Source organism: Antedon mediterranea, chromosome 9 (genome assembly GCF_964355755.1).
Source record: "Antedon mediterranea chromosome 9, ecAntMedi1.1, whole genome shotgun sequence".
NCBI classification, from domain to species: domain Eukaryota; kingdom Metazoa; phylum Echinodermata; class Crinoidea; order Comatulida; family Antedonidae; genus Antedon; species Antedon mediterranea.
In genome coordinates, this window is record NC_092678.1 from 23,611,494 (window position 1) to 23,633,079 (window position 21,586).

The 21,586-nt window shown below is 35.4% G+C and overlaps 2 protein-coding genes across 3 annotated transcripts in view; one reads left to right on the forward strand and one right to left on the reverse strand.

Annotated features, from left to right (window-relative positions):
• The window catches only part of LOC140059564 (protein Wnt-5b-like), a 41,155-nt gene extending 23,351 nt beyond the window's left edge, over positions 1-17,804 (reverse strand). Inside the window, exons 1-2 of the mRNA XM_072105512.1 lie at positions 17,733-17,804; positions 17,065-17,414 (exon numbers count right to left, since the gene is read on the reverse strand). The gene's annotated coding sequence lies outside the window, so the exon portion shown is untranslated. The remainder of the gene's footprint in view (positions 1-17,064; positions 17,415-17,732) is intronic.
• The window catches only part of LOC140059561 (ataxin-10-like), a 78,949-nt gene extending 60,097 nt beyond the window's left edge, over positions 1-18,852 (forward strand). The window contains exon 9 of one of the 2 annotated variants that reach the window (XR_011847227.1): positions 18,635-18,852. The gene's annotated coding sequence lies outside the window, so the exon portion shown is untranslated. Of the gene's footprint in view, positions 1-1,579; positions 1,651-18,634 lie in introns of those variants that run through there. The other variant, XR_011847226.1, reaches the window with a different exon arrangement.
• Positions 18,853-21,586: the final 2,734 nt, after the last annotated feature.

Genomic DNA, 21,586 nt, shown 5'->3' on the forward strand with positions numbered 1-21,586 from the left:
TAACATGACTGACCTTTTTAGGGTTTTCGTGCATTTCAATAGTTATAATTGCCTATTGAACGTTTTAATGTTTTTATCGTCTGTGACAACCAAAAAATGAGAGGAGTATTGCGTTAGTATTTTGTTGAAGGAGGTGTATGGGCCTACTAACATAATTTGTGGAAAAGAAACTTCGTATTTACAGTACGGTAGATTCGCATATACTTTGCGTTTTTTCATTAAAAAAAAATCGACAGATACAGTGTGCACGAGATTTTGCGGCCTCAAACTTACATATTTTCTATTTGACAATATATTCGGTAGGGATGTTCTATACAGTTTGCGAGAAATAATTTTATAATTCGTAAACTTGGCATATCAAATTACGTAATAAATACGGTGTATTTGGTGACGTATTTATACGTAGTTATCGTCGGAGATTTAAAATGGATAGATAAGGGATTTACTGTGTTGTTGTATATTTATAGTAGACCACCTACTGGTTCTATTTTTAATATTTTTAAAGAAGGAGATTTTCTCGATTATGATCATCATAACAAGTTGTTTATGGTATTGGTCGTAGGCCGCTAAACCAAACAAAAATATTATACTGGTGGTTAGGCCATATACATTAGTAACAAGCTGTATTCTACAGTGTTGTAAACGTTTTATGAAACGGACAGCCTTGGCTCCATTAATTCTCAATTCTGCATGATATCTATGTAACATCTGCTTTCAAATATAGAGATAATATTCGTATTATATATGATATTCACGTTTGTGCCATGGCTCCTAGTGAAACATTGGGTTTCTTCGCCTTTTAACATTCAGTTCAATTCTGCCTCATTTAAAGTAACAATGGATGGTTTTACTGAATCTGTGCAGTATCAAGGCAAATTATGTAATAATAGTATCACATGTATCACATGTTATCGTGTGGAGATTCAATAGATTAAAAATTATACCTGGATGGTATGATTTATGAATCTACTGTACTCTATAGTATTAGACCCTGGAAAAAGATGTGTCAAAACTCTATCCATGTGGTTATTACATCATTATGGCACGCGCGCGTTCAACCTCTGTTGATTCTCATCTACTTTTCAGCGCGCATCTGATTCGTGTTATTTCTTTTCCCCCAGAACATGGAGATAATTCCATGATCTACTTATGACGAATGACGAAGGTTTTTTTTTTACCCCCTTTGATTTTTAGAAAAAATGTTAATCATATCCAAGGCAGGAAGTTGTTGACAAATCCTGGTAACCTGAACGAAATTGAATTTAAAATTCTTGATGATGTTAGGTCGAGTTTTGTTAATTCGTCGAGGTCAGAGATTTGAAGCTCTTGAGGAAAAATGATATTATTGTGACGTCATCTAAATCAGCCTCCATACTGTAGTAATTCGAGTATCATCATTTTACAAAAAAATAATATTAGGTTGGCTCTCTGTTTGAACCATTTTGTATATCTGAAATAATGATTAATTTAAAAATAAATTGCTATTAGAAATTATAAGAGAATTATAATGTTTAAAAAAACAGAATTCCATGTTTTCGATTATTTATAGCAGGCTAGGCCTGTTTTGTTTTTTTAATAGAAGGCGTATCGTGGATTCATTGGTGTATTGACGAAATAAAATAGGTTTTGAAATTCCCTCTGCTATAATATAATATGGTAAGTTTTGTTGGCATTATTGAAGACTTTTTGTTGTAATTAACACACCGATAAGTTTGTAATCGCCACATTGTTAGACAATGAATGGGGTAACCTTTGACCCCGATTATTCACAAGTAAGTGTCAAGGTACTTTTCACAATTTTAGTTTCGTTTTTTTAGTTGCTTTAATTTTGTGGAATTCTGTATAAGAAATCAACCAAACATTAATGTGTTATTAACCGTAATTTAAAGAAACAAGCATATAGTCTGAAATCAATGTATTTTTAGTTGAATTTAGCTGTTGTTTATTTATTATCTTGTTTATAAGCGAAATCATTACAATTGGCAAAAAAATATTGTCTATATTGTATACACGATTAATATATTTATCTTCATATTTCATGTTTTGTTATTGAGAAATATTCCCATCGATATTCATATTATCATCTGTTGTTGATGATATGCCTTTGTTCCAATATTAATATTTGTATTCATGGCCGGCCGTTTGTGACTTAGGCCAAACTGTTGTTTTACTTTTAGTCAATGGATTAGCCATATCGTGGGCTGAGTAAGTGGTTACCGCTTTGTTTCCCACTACAATCTGTATCGCTGCCGTTTACCATACTTCAAATTTAGGCCTACGTTTTTTATTATTATAATGTAGTCGGTTAAAATATACTAATAATTACGTATTGGATAGCCGATATTTGTATACGGTACATTGATTGTATTTTTAAAAGTGTACCAAAATCCGTGTGGTTTGCCCCAACACGAAGATTTGATATTGAAATCTATATAAAGTTACAAAACTTGCAGTTTCGATATGATTTAGCCTAATTTATAGTACATTCACTCCAGTAACCGCATAGTTTTCATTTAAATAGTTACTATAGGGAATAGGCCTTCATTAAAGGTAAGCAACTTAACTCGAACCACCACGCACTACGTCACATGATCACAAGGGTAACATTCCCTTTCCCCAGTCAATGCTACGATTAAACATAATTGTGCTTATATTACGTCATATGTGAGCATTCTAATAACATACGGTAATGTAATGAATGTTATAGTAGGCTTAATGTTATATACAAAAATGTACATACGGTATAATGTTATAGGCCTACATATTTTTGATAATTTATGTCTCTGAGTTAGGCATAAAGGTCCACAGTAACTCCACCATTATATAATCAACGCGTACTACATGTATATACTGTACCCCGTACGTAATATATCGTAAATACGTATATAGGCCTTAAATCGAAATACATATTGATATGCATATATTTTGTATGTAATTTCTGATAGGATATATAGTTTGATATTGTAGTTTTAATAACTATTCCGTATAATTTATTGTTTTATATCGGAATATTTTATTGATAGCCGTATACATTTCTGTTTCTCTTCATTTACGGTTCCCGTGGAGAGAGGGGCCCACACATTCCTCTAACTACAGGGGACCGTCGGAAATCCGTATCCGACGTGGCCTTTTCTCACAGAATACAGTCATCTGAATCATGTGTTTTAATGTATTTTTCGGTTATAATATTCATACATGATATTAGTACGGTTGTAGCAAAACCCTTTGCATGTCATTAGCTCGAAGGACGTTTAGTAAATCCACTCGCTGTAAATCTATCAACGCACGCTTAGACAGACAACGACCGACCGACGTCTGCTGTAACATAATGCAAATATCGTACTACGCATGCACGGTAGCCACGATATCGTATTATCATTAATATTATATTCGTGCACGAGAATTCATAGCGTCCGTCGTATACCGTACGATATAAATACCATAGCGTATCGTATAGATGCCACATATCGTATACGGGTATCATACGTGTTCGTGCACGATATCACGATCGTATACCATGCGTATATTATACTCGTGGACAAGAAATCACGGTATCGTATCTTAAGCTTGGTTCCCACTAGCGACGCAACGTAACGCAATCTACGCAACGTAAGAAAATGCCCTTCTAATAATTGTGTTTGCCCCCGCCTGCGTGAAATCAAACCTGCGATGTTTGCAGCACTATTGCGTCGTCGGTTCCCACTTGTGATTACGCAATACACCACTTTGCGTCAATACGTCGCTGCGTTGCGTCCAAGTGGGAACCAAGCTTTATACCCGGCGTAAACGAGTCTGATAGGTAATGTATCGTACTACGTAGGCACGGGGTTCATACTCGTATATCGTAATTATATTAGAATGAATGAGAAGCATGATCAGAGTCGCTACTCTTGCGTTTTATTTTAAATACAGTATAATTTTTATCCACGATATTTCTAGGCCTACATGGTTTATCAAAATCACGACGTCATTAAACTTAAACCATATTAGCTGCTTTAAATAGAGTGAGTTGTTTGTGAAAACACGCGCCCGGTACGTCAGTATTGTTCTAACCACCGTATTAAGCTACTATGTGCATCAGAAATAGATACATCAGTTGTTTTCACTCGTCATTAATGATAACAACATTTATCATAGAAATACAAATATTATTTTAATAACAAATAACAAGCCAAAAAAATGTTTAAAAAATAAAAAAGAAAAAACAATTAACTGAAACATTCAGAAGTGAAACGATTGAAAAAAACAGAGTCGAAATGTTTTTTTGAAACTTGAGATACGTGTGCATTTAGTCGGATGACGTTGTTGTAAAATAGTGGCGAGATAAGAGATATGTTACGTAAGATGAATCTATGAGTTTGTAATCCGACCAAATGGAATGATTGTTATCATTTAATATACGGATTATTTAATATCTCTGATACGAAATTATAACTTAGATGTGTTGTAAATGTCCACTAAGAAATGATATTTCAATATTATGATGAATCTGTCTAGAAATCACGGCGTCGTTGCTGGATCAAGTTTTATCAAAAACTCACGTCGCTCATTCACCGGTCATTAGCACCATCACAACGAGAAAACGCAGCGCATTTTATCCGTTTTTGAACGCGTGCGTGAACGAACCCACAATGTAGGCGGCCTAATGTTGTTTGTGTGGGCCTGCCATATCCTATTTCTTTCTGCATAAAATTTAACCTATATTGACAATGGCATAAGAAGATTGAATATAGTAAAACTCCTTCTTTGGACGTCACCCCTGGTTAGCGACGAGGGTGTGTGGGTTTAGCTTTTTTCAATTGTTTTTTGTACAGCGCTTAGAGGTTTCACAAGGCGCTTTATAAATCTAGGATATTATTATTTGTTATTATTCAGGCAACTCATATTTGGAGGCACTTTGAGGGTCCCAAATTGGTGTTTCTACTGTAGTCTGTAACTACAGATATTATTTCAATACCGAAATTGAGTTTCCATTCAAAATGTTGATATCAATGGCAAAACGTAAATGTTAAACAGTTGTAGGCCACCTCAGAACATCCTTGCAAAATGTAGGTAGATACCAGAGTAAATGGAGTATGACAAGCCTTTCCTGCTGGCGTGTCTAGTGTGGTAGAGAATTCTAGGCAGGCCTTCGTACACCTGGTCTCACATATAACGTTCATTACTCCAGAATAAGTTTGATATTACCCAAGCACCAGTGGTGACGTTAGGTCATCGATACATAATATTGACCCGATTATTTTGGCAATTTTCAGAGGTTGTTACGAATTTTCAAGCAGGTGTAAGCATGCATATAGAATATCCTTTAGTGCGGATATCAGATACGCGTACTGAAATCGTGTAATTCTTATCAACATTTTAACGCGTGGTGCGTTCTCTTGATGATGTCCACAAATTGGAATGTGCTATGCCTCTTTTTCCATAAATCAATTAATTTGGATAAATCTAAACTTACTAACATTTCCGTTTTTGAAAATAAGAAAAAAATTTGCGGTTTAAAATACTTTTAAACATCTGTTTGGTTTTCGACATTCCAAAATAGAATGGGTTTGCTAAAAATAAGTTTTATAGGTATTAAGGATCCTATTAAAAAATGTTTTGTAGTTTATTTCACAAAAATTAAAAACCACAAACAAAGAAAATTTATTTTGTGAACTAGTGTGTAAAGCTCTGTAGGCCTACTGTCTACACTATCAAACTTTATGTGACAAAATGTGACGTGCCCATATATGGGCAAGATGATGTCATATCATTACCATATTTGGGCATATCACTACCATATTTGGGCACATCACACTTTTTTGTTTTGATAGTGTAGACAGTGCTTTAGTCCTATGGCTTCAGATAGACGTGGGTTGAAGTACTACAACATAAACCAATCGCTGTTATTTCGATTGCAATATATAATTTCCACGTTCGTCGCTGAGGTGTTGAAATAGTCTATTCTTACACATTGTGTGTCAGATATGTCAAATTTAATTTCAAACTAATAACTCGTACATGTTTGTACTCGTTTTAAAGAGAAAAGAACAAGGTTTGGGGAATAATTCATTCGACTTTTTTTTCTAGTTGCGTCAATCACAATATGTCTGTAATAGAAAGAAATTTGTATGGGCAGCCGTCAATGCCAAACTATATATGAGGGTATGGGCACCCGTAACAAATACAAGTTTTATGGGTAAACATTAGGAGTGAACTATACATGACATTATGTTTATGTTTAACAATAATTAGGGCCAAACTATACATGAGAGAGTACATGAGCAGCAATTAAGGCGAATTATACAGGAGAGTATGGGCAGCAACTAAGGCCAAAATATACAGAACAGTTATATGAGTAATCATTAGTGCTACATTATAGGCCTACACAGGGCACTATGGGCAGCAATTAGGGACAAAATAAGAAAACTGACATATAAAAAAACTACATATAACATATTGACACATACAAACCAACACTGTATATAGGCCTAATACCTAATCGTATAAAAATCGGAAATTGGCATTATTTCAGTAAATCCAACTATAGAATTATACACTGGGCCTCACAGCCAAGTCAGGCCCTTTTAATTTCTTTTGTCCTAACTGACTGTTGACTCACAACTCTTAATAACAGAAAACATACGACTTTAGAGGACTCGAAAAATTGGACTTTGCTTACGTCATCACTTACGCGCAACACAGTGTTTCATGATAAATATTTCCCAAAAAAAATAGTAAAGAAGACTTATAAAGATAACAAACAAGACTGGTGATGAAAATAGTAATAATGTATTTTGTCAATGGAAGAAAAAAATGTTGGGACTTACTAACGTTCGGTTTAGCATATGAAATACTGTGTTTGTAACCGTATGTTTATTGAAGGTATCACTATCAATTGGTTAAAAAAATGTCAGACAGCGAAAATCCTTCCAATTTGTATCCATAAAATACACAATATAATATTTTACTTGGCTATAATAAAACATAATACGCGGCGGTACATGTGAGCCGCCGCCATTATTATAATATTATCAGCCGTTTGAATCTGTAATGTGTGTCCATAACATTTTAATGCTTTTATCTTTACACAATTATCTTGTAGGCTAGATTCTAATATTATCTTTAAAAGTTTTGATGGTTGTATGCGTTGAGTCCATTAGAAGGGGAGATGCGTTTCTCTCATGGGCTCTCACGGCTAACACTTTAAACAATGCGAGTTGTAGATTTCATTACTATAATCTGTGGGCCCAGCGCATTACATAAACCGTGATATCACAATTAGCATCAGGAGGCCTACATTTTGGTTGAGTTGCATACTAAAAACAATACTATGGAAACATCAGATAATACGAGGCTTGTAATTAGGTATTGTGTAAGCCTAGTACTGTATGTATGTTGTTGTACACATCTCAATAACAACATTTTACAAATGTAATCAAATACTAAACAAATCACTGTGAAATAGGAACCTTTAAACGGTACAAGAAAATATTAAAAGGTAATAATTACTTCTGTTAACATGTCTATTCCCAGTGTAAAACATAAATACATTATTATTACAGGATTATACGGTATATGTTTATTCGTATGATGAAGTGATAAAGAGACATGTTGATGATAAATTTGGACAAATCTTTTAGATTTGACATTAATTTTTAGAAATTAGTCATGATTTTACAAACACGCACTCTTTAAGCTGTCTCTATCTAATGTTATGCACATTTTATATCTAATTGTTAAAAATATTAAATATTGGTCAAAACGATTAATAATAAGAATACGGTTAATATCACACAAAGGTTGTCAAAATATCGCGATTTTGTTTTTAAAAGCCGCTTTGCATTAGTTTGGACTGTTATAACACAATATGATTCGTTTACATGAATAAGTGACACCTTCACTTGTAATGTACTTGTGATAACAACATACATGAAGTTTATAATAGGGATCTGTAACTCGTAAAGGAGTTAGTAGAGGGTTATAAATTAATCGTACATCCCTTTAAGTTAGCGGTATATACGGATTTTTTAGCTATTTTTATAAGGTGAATTTTTAGGCAGGCTAAGGATAATAATATTTTAAAACAACATGTTGTATAATATTATTCTGAAATGGGGAATTTCCCATAGCGTAACTACTTGTCATTAAATGCCTTTAAATTAGAAGCTTTTAAAGTTTTAGAAACCTAATATGCATTTTAGTTTAAGAACTCCATGGTTCTGTATTTTGTTCCGTATTGCGGTTTTCGTTTTAAATTCGGTCATTCAGCGAAAGAAAAAAATTGTATCCACAGCCTCATACAGGATGTGAAATTAATCTATCGTCTCTGAGGGATTCGTTGCTTAATTGTAACCGGGGCAACAGTTGCTTGATTGACTTACTCTACAGAAATTCGATTAATCAAAAAATATTCATATTATGAGGGCGCACTGCTGTTAAATAATTTGAGCAGAGATATTTTTACTACATTGTAGTATAGTATTTTAAAGTCAAACACAAGTAAAGCAAATGCTGTTATTCATTTGGTAGCTGTGGCTCAGTTCGTTGATGAATCTATGATATTTTCTGATTTAAATAGAATTTTATACAAATATATCATGTTTATTTACATTGCTTTGGTGGCAGAAACCATGTGTTATATGTAGTAACATCTTATACATTCATTTTATGTACACAATATGATATCATAATATGTAGCAAATTGTTTATGCGTTGTATCTGGAGAAACCAAATAAGCTCAAATAGCTTTAACCCTGGTTCCATCAGGAAGAACATTTTTGTTGCATCTATAGGTTTGGTAAAATAATATGTTGTGATGAGAGAGTGGGTTGTATATTGTGGTAATACCTACACACACCACAGTAAAAGTTACGACGTACGCCCAAACTAAGCCTCGTGGAGAATTTAATATTACTCAACCAGTGCCACCCTAGTTTATCGAAACAAACCTTTATATTCCTATTCATAAAGAAGTATAAAAGTAAATATCATGTACTTATTATATAATAAAATTTAATTATCTATGGAACCTATTTAATGGGTAAGTAAAGCAACACTAAGGCTTTACTTGTTCTCGAGAAATATATTTCCCTCAGCTAGCTCTTCGGGGATGTCAAATCTTATATATAACATCTAAGCAGGCAATATCTGTATAATATATATATGACTTGGGTAAGCTAGAATAGGCATATGTGTTTTATATTGGCATAACAGCATAGTTATCAGTAATGGAAACTACCTCATGACATAAATATATTGCACTCCCTCTACACAAATATATTCTTATCCGAAAATGGTTCATCCTGTATCTGAAGTCACTTAGATATATATGAAGTCCGCCCTCTAGTGTGTCAGTTTCTGATAACTTTTCTAATATAATTCACAAACCTGAATAACGATAACAGCTTAGTATTATCTGTTTTCTAAGTTTATACCAAGCAAACGTACAACATAAACTAATACCACTGACTACTAAAGTAACGTCCACCATCAGAGGCAACCACCAACAAACGCTACCACCACCAACATACGGTACGATGCGACACTATGATAATCGTCTACAGCAACACCCGTGAGGACGATCAAAGCATATTGATCGAAACGTCGAGAATTCAACAGTTCTTTTTCAAAAACTAATACACGTGGTGTACCGCAAACTTTATTTCAACATTAAAGACAACAGAAACAACGAACAGAAGCAATCACCATCAACAGAAACAACCACATAACCAACATAAGCAACCACAACCAATATAAGCAACCACAGAAGCAACCACAACCAACAGAATCAACAACCACCAACAGCAGAAGCAAGAACCGTCAACAGAAGCAACCACAACTAACAAAAGCAACCACAACTAACAGACAACCACACTTCCAACAGAAGCAACCACAACCAACAAGCAACCACCATCAACAAAAGCAACCACAACTAACAGAAGCTACCACCATCAACAGAAGCAACCACAACCAACAGAAGCAACAACCACCAACAAAAGCAACCACAACTTACAGACAACCACACTTCCAACAGAAGCAACCACAACCAACAAGCAACCACAACTAACAAAACCAACCACAACTAACAGACAACCACACTTCCAACAGAAGCAACCACTACCAACAAGCAACCACCATCAACAAAAGCAACCACAACTAACAGACAACCCCACTTCCAACAGAAGCAACCACAACCAACGGAAGCAAAAACCACCAACAAAAGCAACCACAACTAACAGGCAACCACACTTCCAACAGAAGCAACCACAACCAACAAGCAACCACCATCAACAAAAGCAACCACAACTAACAGCCAACCACACTTCCAACAGAAGCAACCACAACCAACAAGCAACCACCATCAACAAAAGCAACCACAACTCACAGAAGCTACCACCATCAACAGAAGCAACCACACAGCCAACAGAAGCAACGACCATCAACAGAGGCAACCGCCATAAACAACAGAAGCAACAATAACCAACCGAAGCAACCAGTGGTGGCGCCAGCGGGGGGGGGGGGGGGGCTACGGGGGCTCCCCCGTCGGGGAACACGGGTACTTTTTGTCGGGGAATATAACATACAGTAAAAAAAATTCACGTTCACTTCATATAGCTTGAGCGCCTAGAAAACCACGACGTTCCATTGACCGTGAGAGTACGTCAGAGGGCTATTATGCACTTTTATGCATTCGTTATTGCCAGAGATCTAACTACTAAACAATAGCTAGTACGCACTTGTTTGGCGGTATCCCTTTGTACGAATCGTTCACCGTTGGGTCGAGACGCGTGATATCATGTTCCATCCAGGGACCAAAATGTGTAATGTAGTTATTTTCCAGGCGAAGTTTACCGACGGTTCGGGTAATTTTTGTCGGGGAATATAATTCGTTCGCGTTCACTTCGTAGCTTCGGCGCCTAGAAAACCTCGACGTTTCATTGACCGTGAGAGTACGTCAGAGTGATATTATGCACTTTATATGCATTCATTATTGCCAGCGATCTAACTTACTACTAAACAATAGCTATAGGTACGCACTTGTCTGGCGGTATCCCGTTGTACGAATCGTTCAACGTTGGGTCGTGATGTCATGTTCCATCCAGGGACCAAAATGTGTACTGTAGTTATTTTCCAGGCGAAGTTTACCGACGATTACGTCGTGTACTGTGTCGACGTGCGCTACACTACAGCAAAAACGAATTATGTTAATTGTTCGTATGTTCACCAATTTTTTAATTTACAAGTAACCTTCTGTACCGTGGGGCACCTAAAATAAATATTTCATCCATTACTAAACAAAAAAACATGCCATTTTCGCTTAGCCAACATCTTATTATAGCTAAGTTATTACATTTTCAATGTCCTGATGTCATGAATTTCTCACCACTCGGAAGTCCAGATGGTACGCAGGCATACACTTGGGAGGAATAAACTTATTTCCCCGACTGAAAAAGGTCTACGCTTGCGTTTTTTAAGCCTCTGGGCCTGATGTTTCCAAAGTATAAAATGCAATTTTTTGAAGACCTGCAGCTCTAGTTTTAAACATTTTCTTAGCTCAGCCCCAACAATAAAGCTGGTCATATTTCGAAGTACAAGAAGTGCATTTTCCGGGACCTAACATCTCTATTTTTCAAACACTTCTTAGCTCAGTCACAACCATGATAGGGACTTATATTTTGTTTCATGTTTTGAAGTATAATAAGTCCAATTTCCAGGACCTCCAACTCTATTTTTCTAAATTTTCTTTGAACTTTTATTTTTTAAATTGAAAAATATGGATTGAAACAGTCATCGCGCATCGTTTTTTTGCACGCAGTATTTTATTTATGCATTATAAAAAATGGAAAAAATGGCTACCCTAAATCTGATTAAAATGACCTCAAATGACGCTAGAACGCGTTGCTTCCGGGGGCTTCGCCCCCTGGACCCCCACCGGGGGCCCTTGGCGGCCCCCTGGCCCCCCCAGCCTTGTGATGCTCGCTTCGCTCGCATAGCCCCCTCGTCGGGGAATGTAGCCCCCGCGTCGGGAAGATCCTGGCGCCACCCCTGGAAGCAACCATAACCAACTTATAAGCAAGGCACCATCGTTAACAACATAAGTCAAAACATAATTATTCAAAGCTAAAGAATCTTGATCGTTTTTTAACTGTATTTCGTCAATTCTCACTTGAAGCATAATTACATAGCTTCCTTCCAGTTCTCAGACGCGCAGTGAGGTTACGTAAATATTTTTGAATCTGGTTTTGGAAAGCACGTTCGTGCCTACAAATAATATTGTTCTTTCTTAGGCAACATATTTTGACAAACAGCGGTGGTACTTAGCATTCCCAGTGGCTAAAACAGTAACTGTTGCGACGCACAATTGATAGCTAGGCCTATGTTACATGTGTTCAAACATAGGTATGTACCTTTAGATGTAACTCTAGTAATATGATAAACTACGGTACCCCAAGCGAAAACAATTTCGAATATATCTCACACATGAAAACATCCGAAAATTTAAAGATGAATTCTCGTTCAGTACCGTACTATTTAAAAACTAATGCAGGCCACCCATACAGTATCAATGTACTGCTGTTAAACGACCCGTGAAAGTAGTACCTATCATAGAGTAATTACTCCATGGTAGACTAGTACCGGATAAGACTAAATACGGAACAGCAAATGACGACAAATTGGACAATTTGGACACTGGGGAAATGTGGAAAATCGTAGTAAAAATAAGTACTGAATTTAATTATAACTGATAAAGTTAACTTCGTGGACGCGACGACGTATGCATGCGCAACACAATTGAGTTGACCATTTACAATTTACTTGTTTGTTTGTCATTGTTGATTGCGTTGCGCTTTCGTCCTTGTGTTGCGTTCTAATGAGAATCAAGCTTTGGTCGTCGAACGGGAACCAGAAAACATAAAAGTTTGTAACTGATTTAAATGCAGCGTACTGTTTGGTAGGACTGGTTTAGAAAACAGCAAAAGGAAAGTGAACTTTACATTGAGGTCTTGGAGATGAACACCTGCTTAACAAATTCACTTATGACTCAAAATAATTAATACACATTGTGTCAACAATGGTTTCACTTTTCGCAGCGTGATTTCTTTCTAACAATATCAGACCTACAGTAGAAAATGATATATCCTTAATTATTGTCTGTTATTATATAGCGTTCACGTTTGTTCGCTTTACTCTATACCCTTTTACCATTCGCCCTAAATTTTCACTCTGCTATCTTCCCATCATGTTCTCTTATTCATGTCAAAACCGGGTTTAAATTATACTTTCCGTTAATTGGATATTGTTATTTGTATTATTTTGGACAAGGTTTCTCGGTAATCGATCATCAAAGGCAGTTAAAGCTTGGTTCCCACTCGGGCGTAATGCAGCGACGTAAACGCAACGTAACCAATTTAACCAATCACAAGGGATGGATTATCCATTCTGTTGCTTGTGATTGGTCAACTCGCTTCTTGCGTTGCGATTACGCCTTTGCGTTGTGTCCAAAAGTGGGAACCAAGCTTTAACAGGTAAATGTGTTAAGATGTGATCAAATATCTGATCTCAGATTGCTATCTAAGAATCGACGTGCACTGTGAATACTGAGATTTAATAGTGTATCAGATACGAGCGACCCTGGTTGTGAATCGAAGCACAGGTTAGCCACATCGCAATGGTGATAGGAATGCTACGCCTTAGGCCCTGATTAATGAGCTATCACGACGGGCTACTGACGCCCGATTAAAACTGATCTGCGCCGAGCCAGCTTCAACAACACTTTGCCTATATCCAGCAACAGGGTGGGAGGTACACAGAAGAATCATAAGGGATGAAATATTGCTAATTTGTCTTATATTCTTTGAGGATTTACCGCCGATGGCGAAGGGTTTAAGTGACGGACACAAATTCAATAAACAACGCTGACATGACATTTAAAATGCAATAATAATGACGAATATAGTTTGTCATTTATACCGAGATGTCACTTTTGACGCGCTCGTTCAAAAGTTGATGATATACCCACTCGCGTCAACTTTGTGTTACATTTCATTCGTTTTATATATTTTGTTTTGTACCTTGTATATAGATAATGCGTAGGTCACTCATGTCGTAAGAAGACGACACAATCCACTCGGGTCACTGACGTCATCACGGGTATCATTTTGAAATTAGGACAATCGGTGCGTGCATTGCATTTAATTTGGAAATTACAACGATTTGAGCATGCGCTTTGTGACGTACATGAGAAAGTTTCGCAAACACTATGACGCCGGAAACATTCCTAATTTAAGTTCACCTGTCTACACTTGGCCAGCCGTTCCAAAATACACAGAAATTTAATATTTGTAACATGTAAATCCAAGTCAATTTTTATGATATAATTATTATGTGGCGAGTGATTATCGAATGGAGTTTTTTTCGTTAGCAACATAACAACGTGCACCACTGTACTGTAGTACATAGGCCTATAGTTGTTTAAGCGTGGTTCCCACTAGCGACGCAACACAAGGACGTAACGCAACGCAAGTGAATTGACCAATCACAAGCGATGGCTTATTCGCTTGTGATTGCTAACTGTCTATAACTTCGCTTGTCATTGGTTAAAACGCTTGCGTTGCGTTTACGTCCTTGCGTTACGTTCTAGTGGGAACCAAGCCTTAAGGCTTATGTTACGTAACATTTTCAATGTGACACCACGAGCAATTTCGCGTTCAAATTTTGATGATAATGACGCGATGGCTTTTACACGCTTCGCGTGCTTTTCGTGTCTCTTCACTGGCTGAGAGTTTGACACGACGCTAGTTTCACTCAAAAGTAACTATAGAAAATAGTATTAAATATTGCTTACTGTAATATAGATTCTCCAGTTGATCTAGTTTATCAGACGTTAAATAGGTATTGTGTAGTACGATGGCATTTTGGATAGGGAAGTTTAGTTGTCACCTTGACAATATTGGTTGCGTTATCAAGATGACGTATTGCAACTTGTCGCGCTTATCACCACTTAGCATAACATTAGGGGTTTCCCCTCTTGTTATGATTTGTTACGAAATACGCACATTCAAAACGACAATTGTTAATTTATATTATATTTATAAATAGAATATGTTGCGTTTTGTGTGTCTTTCTGCCTATTCCGATATTATAAAGACATAGTAAGTAATACAGTTAATTTAAATATTTTGAATCTCTTTCTTTCCAAAGGTTTATTTAATGACAAATATGGAACGTGAAAAACACGCATAGAATAGGCTAAGGGAAATGGAAATTGATTTTCCGTGGTGGTCGCAGTAAAATAATTATCGTAAAGACATTCCAGTAGGGAAGATTTTAGCACGGTCTATTAATTTGTCGTTCTACTTGATCAACTTATCAATTAACTGTTAATCGAGTATTATAAATGGAGAAACACGATATTAACGTGAAGGCAAGTTGATTGGACCACCCTCCCAATCACACAACCAGAGGATTACATAAGAATCAAACAACACGTTTTCCTATATGCTTAAATGTTTTTACAGTTATTTTATTTTAAATGCAAGGCGCCCTCACTTTATGATTCCAATTGGTAATGTAGCTTAAATTTAAATTGTTCTTTAAAGTAATTTCAAAAAAGATTTTTCGAATATTGATTATGGCATTCACACACCAAGATATGAATTACGTCACGCTGAACGTAAAATTGAAAGTAATTAAAAGGTCTCAAGTTTCTAAAGTAACAGATAAACGTGAGTTCTGTCGTCACAGGGCTCAATTCACCAACGGTCCTTTAACTTAAGACTGGTTTGTTTTTGTAAAGCTTTGTCAACACTATCAAACTAGTTTAAGAAAAAGTGTGATGTGCCCAGTTGTGATATACTAAAATATGGTAGTGATATGACATCGTGTCCGTGCACATCACATTTTTTTACCACATAAAGTTTGATAGTGTAAACAGAGCTTAAGCCGTCGTCGGTATCACGGGAACTTAAACCATATTTCTAACCAGCGCATCAGTACGTAAATTTATATAATTTCAGAGGGGGTATCTCGTGTCATAAATTTACAATCATTGAAGTTACTATTGACCCAGTGTATTAAGCACTGTATTAACAATATTGACGGGGTATCATGGCTCTGTGGGCCTGTTTATGCCTACAACCAATTACCAAAACATTATATAACTGCAGCAAAAATAGCGCAAATCTCACATGATGAATTTGCCCAGTTTGAAGGCGAAGGCCTACAGTAAATATACTTATGTATATGCCCACTCCTTCAAGTAAACCGTGGAGGAAATTTGATTATTCAAATATGACACGCTGTACGGGCCGGGGTCATGCAATTGCTAAGGCATCCTAACCCCTCTAATCTCCAAAGACAATTGTAAATGTAGCATAAAAACTGTTGGATTCAAATAAGTTTGTATCAACACTTTGTGGTCAATTGTTGTTAGTATCATATAGTATATTGTGATTGCAAAAATATATATTTTTTTGATAACCAGAGGAAGTCGTTGCTTGTATGATTTTCAAAATAAACGCGCATTTTTTATGGTTTTCAATTCGTTCGACAGCTCGTGAACATTTAGCTAACAATCGGCAACAAGTCGCCAGTCTTCCTTCTTTATTAACATGTTAAACTATCATTTCTGTCAATCATTTGAAGAAATTGTTTTTAGAGTTAAGTATGAACTCATCAGCTATTCTATCAACTGCTAAAAAATGTAAGATTAACTTATGAAGGATTAGTTATATACTTAAGTATTAGATTAGGTTTTAAAACTCAATAATACTTGGAAACTGAATAAGTAGAGCCAGCACATTATGGGCCTATACATATCATCCATGGGGGGAAATATCATTTCTGTCAGTTTATACGAAGTATATGTATAATGTTGAATATTGTATGGTTTGTTGTGACTGAGTAATACTAAATCATTACTACTAAAATGCACACATGTACATAATAATTAAATTGTAGCCTATTCTGCACGTCTCCATACATATTTTGAAACCCCTCCCCCATCGAATTAGGAATAGTAGACAATCGTTATATTAGGCGTTGTCGTTTTAATTTTTGAAGTTCTAAACTTAACTTACTTACCTGTAGATATGATGTTAATTATAATATATTCCACTAATAAGTGAGTAGTCCAAACTACACGTATATTGTAGATGTAATAGGTTTTAGTCCACAAAAACAAGTTGGCACGAAAGCGTAATATCCCCGAAATTGCACCTTGTCAGACACGTATGCACACACGTTTAAATTGAGGCTTTTGTGAGGTGAATGATTAGACAAATAGACGTTTGATTTGTCAATATACTCGCATCCCCCAACAGCAGTATATATCAACAGTTTCAGCTTCAGTGTCCAAAGTTATGTTGAGTACCGCAGCATGACTTTAAAACGCATCGGTATCGTCCAGGTTAAAATTGGTAGCGGCCTACTTCCTAGTGGTAAAGAAACAAGAGCCAAATTAATAAGTACTCTAAATACAACAAATTGGAGTAAGATGAGACGAGGGCCATGGAAATTGGAAGGTTCAATAACCATACGCACCGTGCTATTACTTTATTATTTTTAATTGAGAACACACAGCCTTACGCATCAGTAGTCTCAATAACACAAGTTTTTTTAAAACGAAATTGCAGTTAAACGCCACCAATGTGTTATAACATTTTGGTAATTAAGACATTTATATGTTTAGAATTTATAGAGGAGATAATGATTAAGTATCACAACAACATATCTATAATACGAATACTTACGTAACTGGAAGTAAATTAAAAAGCACGAAAGCGAGTAAGTCCAGAGCTGTGGAGTGAGGTGGAAGCTAGCTGCTGTCAAGTGTTACGATTACTGTCGTCTGCCTCGGTAAGACGCGCGTGTCTGTTGCTTGGCTCTGATTGGTCACAAGATATTCAATGAGGAGGGACATTCTGAAGTATCAATGGAACGACCCTTGTATATTACGTCATCGAAACATTTCTTTTACATGACAATAGTTGAAGCCGTTTCATACTTATTTTTGTATGCAATTTGATGGGATAGAAATGATTAGGGGGTGGGGGATTGTGCGGGTGATGGGTCATGCGAATGTAAATAAGCAGCCGCTTATTACCTCTATAAACGGTTGACGTACCGTACGAGAATCGGGTGCTTAAAATACATCATTACACTGCCTCTAAATACCATTGTGAGTACCGTTTCATTAACCCCCACCCCCCTTTTTTATGTTGATTTCTTTATAATGTTCTAATCTGTTAACAAATCCAAAGCATCTATAAATGTGAACAAAGATGATTTTGTATATCCGTTTGACAACAAGGCAAGGAAGGAGGCATAAGTTATCTACGATATTAACGCCTGGGGACTGATGTCACCTGACATCTGAATTCATGCTGAAAGTAAATAACTATTTACATTAACGTGAAAAAAACTAGAAAAACAAAGAAATACAATTGTAATTTATGTTTACATTTTTACAACATCGGGAAGAAACATTCTTTGCTTAAAAAGTACGATAATAATTGCACGGCTTTTCTACGCGCGCGTCTTTGTAGTGTTGTCCTCTTTAGTGTAAGTTGAGTGCAGTTGAAATTAATATTATTATGTGCATTTTAGAGAAAGTGTTATAACTTTTTACTAATTTGTTTTTTTTATATTTCAGGCTGATGTAACATCAAAGTGAGAACCAGTACACGACAGAAATAATGTACGTCCCATTGGGTCGGGTGTATTTATAAAGTCAAGATGTATTAAGAGGATCACATAGTAATGATATTATATACTGTTACGACTAACGTGTCGAGTTTGCACAATAATAAACACTACTTCACCCTGCAGAGATCCAATATTAACCGTAGGCTTATTTCCAGAAAAAATAAACAGTAAAATCAACCGATATTGTACGCCATCAGATGATTTTGGTCAATTAATCAATTTATTTTCATTTTTCTAAAAAAAATGTTCATATTTGATTTAATTAGAGAATTATGCACACACATTGCTATATTTTTGTTTGCGCTAAGGGAAATGTCGACCTCAAAATCAGCAAAATATTCCGAAATTTCACCCCGAAAATCCCTGGGGTGAAATAATTTCCACCATCTAAGATTTTGATGAGTACAGAATTCTATGATGGTGCTCTATCAATTTCTTGACTCTGGGATTTCTAAAACAATCAGGAAAATATGCCGATAAATCCCTGAATTATATGTAGAAATATGTTCATATATAGATAGATATGATGATCCTGAATAAATATATGCAAAAATATTCCCACATATGTGCGCAGAAGTGCAAAAATATAGCACTTCTAATAGGACAAATTAGTTGAAGCAAAATAAATGAAGTTAGTGGTAATGGATAATATATAAAATGGCCGTTCGTTAAAAACACAACACACACTCAAACCTTGCAAACAAATATGCCGCACAATTAAAATAGTTGCATATATTAGCGAAGGATCCAATGAAATCGTTAACAATTCAGTTTTTGAATAGCTGCGTGACGTACGTGCACCCGTACGTGCACCTGTACGTCATTCACCGGTCTAGCGGAACGGGGTTTCCAGTGTGGGTAAGTAACAGGACATCATTTTGTACATTTAGATAAATTATATTAATCTAAATAATCCACTTTTTAATTTTAATAGTCTATATTCACTCCCTGAATTAAGAATATATTGAAGCCTCTACCACCTCTATTACTAATAGTCTACACTACCAGTAGCTAGGCCTATTGCTTGTTTTGGAATTCACTCTGTTTGGTCTCCCCCCGTCGTCGTCGGCGGTTATCTTTGAGATCTTAGCCTAAGCCAACAAGGACACGTTTCCCAATACAATTCCAGTTATTTGATATCTTATTATAAAAGTTGTATATCGAATGAAATGGTGGAAATGTAGTCACCATTTTGACCACCATTTAATCCAAGAGGCGAATAATTATCAATTTCCGATTTACTACATTATCAAACTAGTTTGACAAATGGTAGTTTTGTAGTGATTATCATGGGGTCCATGAGCACATCACATATTTTGTCACATAAAGTTTGATATTGTAGGCAGAACTTTACCAAATTATATGTAGGCCTATTTAAACATTATTTAGATTTTAAGTAAATCCATTTTTCCAGTAATTCTTAAGCCACAGTCGCACATGTACGGTACATTAACAATAAATATTCTTTTTAAGGGTAATCAATGTATTTTTGTCTTTCCAGAGATTGAAGATAATTTTTTTTTCTTTAGCAAATTTAGATTTTGTAACTTGAAAACTAAAAATATAAACGCAGCATGACTTGAATGGCTTCCGTACCCTTTTAGAGTTTCCAATCATTTAGTTCACATTACCATAACCTACAAAGTAATAGCCGGCCTAACTTTCATCAATCATGACGTCATCTAATAATATTGGTTTGTTTTTCAGGTTCAGAAGAGGTGCACCGCGCGCGTTCATTCTTTTTATTCACATTTTTACATAATATAATAATTATTAACAAACTCAGAGGGGTACGGAAGCCATCAATATAAATAAATGATCATTTTTTAGCGTAAATTGAAAAAATATTAACCTGCTACATTGAATGATTATATTATTCTTGTTTGTGAATGATTATCAACGTAGTCTACGTAATCATACGTCATCGTAGTCTACGTCATCGTAGTCTACTAAAACACGATAATGTCGAGGAAAGGTATTTATGTTTTATCGATTTTACGTGATTTTCTTTTAATACCTTTCGATTTGAATAACTATTATAAAAACGCATTCATAAAGTTAGTATTGCGTTACCTTACTGGCAGGTCTATTTATTAGTCGCTTGCAACGTGACTCAACAGCTCACTGTCGGTCGGTCGGTAAACACTAACCTGAGCACGGGACTGCAGCCATGTATATGGCCTTGTATTAATAACTGGTAACCGTTTGAAATAAACATAACTGGACCATACAAATATTATTTACATTTAATGACGAAATTTTACGTAGGCCTAAATCCAAATGCAAATAAAATAAAATTCTATTTCTTAATTTCAAACCCCAAAATTCTATTTCTTAATTTCAAACCCAAATCAGTTATCATAATAATGTTATTCTTTTTTCAGGTTAATCAAATATATTTTTATTATTTCAGATAATGGAGTTTTTCTATTTTTCTTTTGGAGATTTTCTTTTTATATTTGTCAATAAATAACTTAGTATTGGTTACCTTACTTGTAGGCCTATTTATTTTAATAACTGGTATCCGTTTAAAAGAAACATGGGCCTAACTGTACCCATTTTTGTTGATTAATATAAATAATATTTTGATGGCGAAATTTTACGTTGGCCTAAATCTATTTTACGATGGACTAATGTCCAACCCCAACCAGTTATCATAATGTGCAACTAACAATATTTTTTTCAGGTTAATCAAATGTATTTTTATCTTTTCAGAAATTTGAATTTTTCTTTTGGAGATTTTCTTTTTATACCTTTAAATAAATAACTTATAAAAATGCAATTATAAATTGTCTTAGTATTGGTTACCTTACTTGTAGGCCTATTTATTTTAATCTGGTAACCGTTTAAAAGAAACATAACTGGACCCATTTTGATTGTACCATAAAAATATTATTTC